The sequence below is a fragment of the Gekko japonicus genome, unplaced genomic scaffold (genome assembly GCF_001447785.1).
Source record: "Gekko japonicus isolate JY-2015 unplaced genomic scaffold, Gekko_japonicus_V1.1 scaffold961, whole genome shotgun sequence".
Taxonomy (NCBI): Eukaryota; Metazoa; Chordata; class Lepidosauria; order Squamata; family Gekkonidae; genus Gekko; species Gekko japonicus.
The window spans coordinates 119499-122798 of record NW_015175384.1 but is presented as its reverse complement, the minus strand read 5'-3'; the positions used below and the strand labels follow the sequence as shown (position 1 = coordinate 122798).

General features: G+C 45.8%; 1 protein-coding gene and 1 non-coding gene across 5 annotated transcripts in view; both read right to left on the bottom strand.

Annotated features, from left to right (window-relative positions):
* Window positions 1–3300, bottom strand: part of MAP4K5 (mitogen-activated protein kinase kinase kinase kinase 5) — a 159601-nt gene that overhangs the window by 54542 nt on the left and 101759 nt on the right. The window lies entirely within an intron of this gene.
* Window positions 438–509, bottom strand: TRNAD-GUC. Its single transcript has one exon. It is a non-coding gene; the product is annotated as a tRNA-Asp (tRNA).

Here is a 3300-nt window from a genome sequence, read left to right as displayed (position 1 = left end):
CTAGCAATCCAAAAGAGTCCAGTGGCACCTTTGAGACCAAGTTTTATTCAGGTACAAGCTCTCCCTCCTCTACGAGGACATATCCTCACCCCCCCCCCCCCCAACAGCTAGCAATCCAAAACAGTCCAGTGGAGCCTGAGCGGTGGGTGTTGCCTTCTGACACACTTCTGGTGATGTCAGGGGGTGTGGCATATGCAAATGAGTTGTGCTAATGAGTTACGCTAATGAGCTCCTGCACCTCTTTTCCTACGAAATGACCCCTGGACATAATCATCAGTGGCTCAAATCGAGGCTAATTTCACATGGAAACATGAAGCTGACTTATATTCAATCGTCCCCTTGGTCCACCAAGGTCTATCGTCTAATCGGGCTGTCAGCCGCTCTCCGGAGTCTGAGGCGGAGGTCTTTCACATCGCCTGCTGCCTGGTCCTTTCAACTGGAGATGCCGGGAATTGAACCCAGAACCTTCTGCGTGACAAGCAGAGGCTCTTCCACTGAGCCACAGCCCCTCCCAGCCTCTGCATGTCAGTCAGATTCCTCCAAGGTATCGGTATCAATCTTTAGAACCCCAAAAGGCCGGGGACTGACCTAGCAAACAACAGTCTCCCCACCCACGAGATCGGTGCGTCACTCATCTGCGATTTTAAGGTGTGTTAGTATTGACTCTCAAGGCCTTGAGCGGTCAGAGACTCCCAGATCAGCTGATCACAACTTGCTGGTGATGTCCGGCCCTAGAGATGTCCGGCCGTCCTCCCCCAGGGCCAGGGCTTTTTCGGTCCTGGCCCCAACCTGATGGAACTCTCTGCCGAATGACGTCAGGGCCCTGAGGGATCTGATGCAATTCCGCAGGGCCCTGCAAGGCAGAGATGTTCCGCCAGGCTTTTAGTTGAGGGCAGCAATGGGAGGTTAAGGCTGGCACCCTCTCTTTTTCTTCTTCTAGGGCCCCCAAATTTCCGGCCACAAAACAACAGAAATGGCCCCGAAAAGAAAAAAGGGCTCTCGTATGAGGCGAAGAAATTTTACCTCAGAGAGAGTGGGGGGGGGGGGGGTAGGGTAGGGGGGAAGCCGCCTGAGGGGCAGTGGCCCTCAGAAAAAGTCTCTCTTTTTTGTAGGTAACGAACAAAATAAACGTAGTCAAAAAGAAAAAGAAGAACGATTTGGATAATCCCTCGTGAGAGGAAAATAACGCTTCTTCACCGACCGGCAAAAAAACGAGCTATTAACAGCGCAGCGGTCAGAAGAGAACCAAAATATGTCTAATAAATGTTGGAAATGTAAAAAGCATGAGGGCTCATTTTATCACATGTGGTGGACATGTGATAAAGCTGTGGACTTTTGGACAAAAATCCACAACGAAATGCAAAAGATATTGAACTGCTCATTTAAAAAAGCACCTGAGATTTTACTTTTAGGACTTAACATGGAAGAAGTGAACGTAACAAAAAAGACTTTGTTCTGGTATTTAATAACTACTGCAAGAATGGTCTATGCTCAATGCTGGAAACAAGAGAAAATACCAGAAATAGAAGACTGGCTACAAAAAGTTCTGTTCATGGCAGAAATGGACAAAATTACAAGGAAGTTGAATAACAAAGATCAAGATTTTTTTGACGAATGGAATGACTTTAAATTGTACTTGGAAAAAAACTGGGATGTAAAACAAAATTTACTATGTATGGAACAATATTGAGTCAAAATGTGTTATCTAGTTAAATTGTGTTATCTAGTTAAATTGTGATATCTGGAGTTATACTGGAATTTTGAAGTAAAAGGGGGAAGCATTGCGGGAAGCCACTGGTGGGGAGGGAAGGTAGGGAACTTTGGTTAAGTGAAAATGTTTTAAATATATGATTACCTTTAAGAGAAAATAAAAATTGTTTTAACAAAAAAAAGAAGAAGAAGAGAACTGGCGGGATGTCCGCACCCCTCCTCCTTGGGCATGCGCAGTGGGGTTCCCGTGCATGCCTGGGAGGGAGGCGCGAAAATCCCTTTGTGAGCTTTGCATACCACCGATTCAGATCAGCGCAGGCGCATAAATCCCATAGGTGTGATGCACAGAGACCACAAAGAAGATTGGGGGTTTATATCGCCATCTTGATGGGGGGTTTTTTTGAATAACATTTTTGTTATGATATAAAATGATTGAACACGAATAACAAGCAATTTTTCAATTTTTACAACAATTTTTGAAGAATCTCCACTTTGGTACAGTATAATGTGAGTGAAAGGCATGGTTTAAAATTGTAACGTTACAGAAAGGAGTAACCGAATCAAAATTTAGAATAACGTTAGAAGGTAAGAGAATAATGAATAAGACAGTTGACTAATGTACAGTTTGTTCAAAACAGTATCAGATCCATTGAAGGTAGTTTTTCCAAGAAGGTGAAATAAATTCTGCTGATGATAGGAATTCTAAAACAGGGAACCACTTTGCATTAAAATTGGATACCAAGGGGATTCTGGCGTTACTATTGTGTCTGTCTGTGATGCTTTCCATTATGAACCATACTTGAATGTTGGGAGGGGTTAGGGTCTTTCCAATAAGAGGCAATTGAGATTCTTAGCATTGTTTCAAGCATTCTGTTGTGGTGGTGATGTTCTATGTTTGGAGGCCAAATACCTAGAAACAGATGCTCTGATTTGAGAGGAACTACAATGTCCAATATTTGGTTGATGTATTGTAGTACTACTTCCCAGAACTTCCGAATTTCACCACAATGCCACCAGCAATGGGCAAAATTTCCTTCCGGCTCACACCCTTTTCAACAGTGTGAAGGATAGTTAGAGGACATATGTGACAGTCTTATAGGAGTTAGATACCATCTGGACAGGATTTTAAATCTGTGTAGGTCCATTGGTAAGGAGCGCGGGGTGCAGCCTTTGGCTGACCAGATTTTGTGCCAAGTTATCAATCACACTACTGCAGTCTTGTTGCCATGCTGCTTGATAGGGGAGGGATTTGGGGCCTAAGTCTTTTAATAATCACTATATCTAATAGCCAAGTGGCCCCCTCCGTGCGGATCGCTATATCCGCACTTCGGGGGCACTTGGGGGGCCAGGGGAGGTTTGTGCACACGTGGGGCAGTCCCCACGTGTGCACAAAAATAAAAAAAGTTTAAAAAAATTTCGGGGGGATGTTTAAATCCCCCCAAAAGCGCAAGACCGTCTCCTGCGCCTGCGCAGGAGACGCTCTGCGCCGCCGCTGCTGCCGCCTCCTCAGAGCCGGCTGGCGGGCGACGGGGGGGAGGAAGAAGCCGGGCCTCGCTGCTGCCGCCGCCGCCCCGGAGGGAGGCAGGCAGG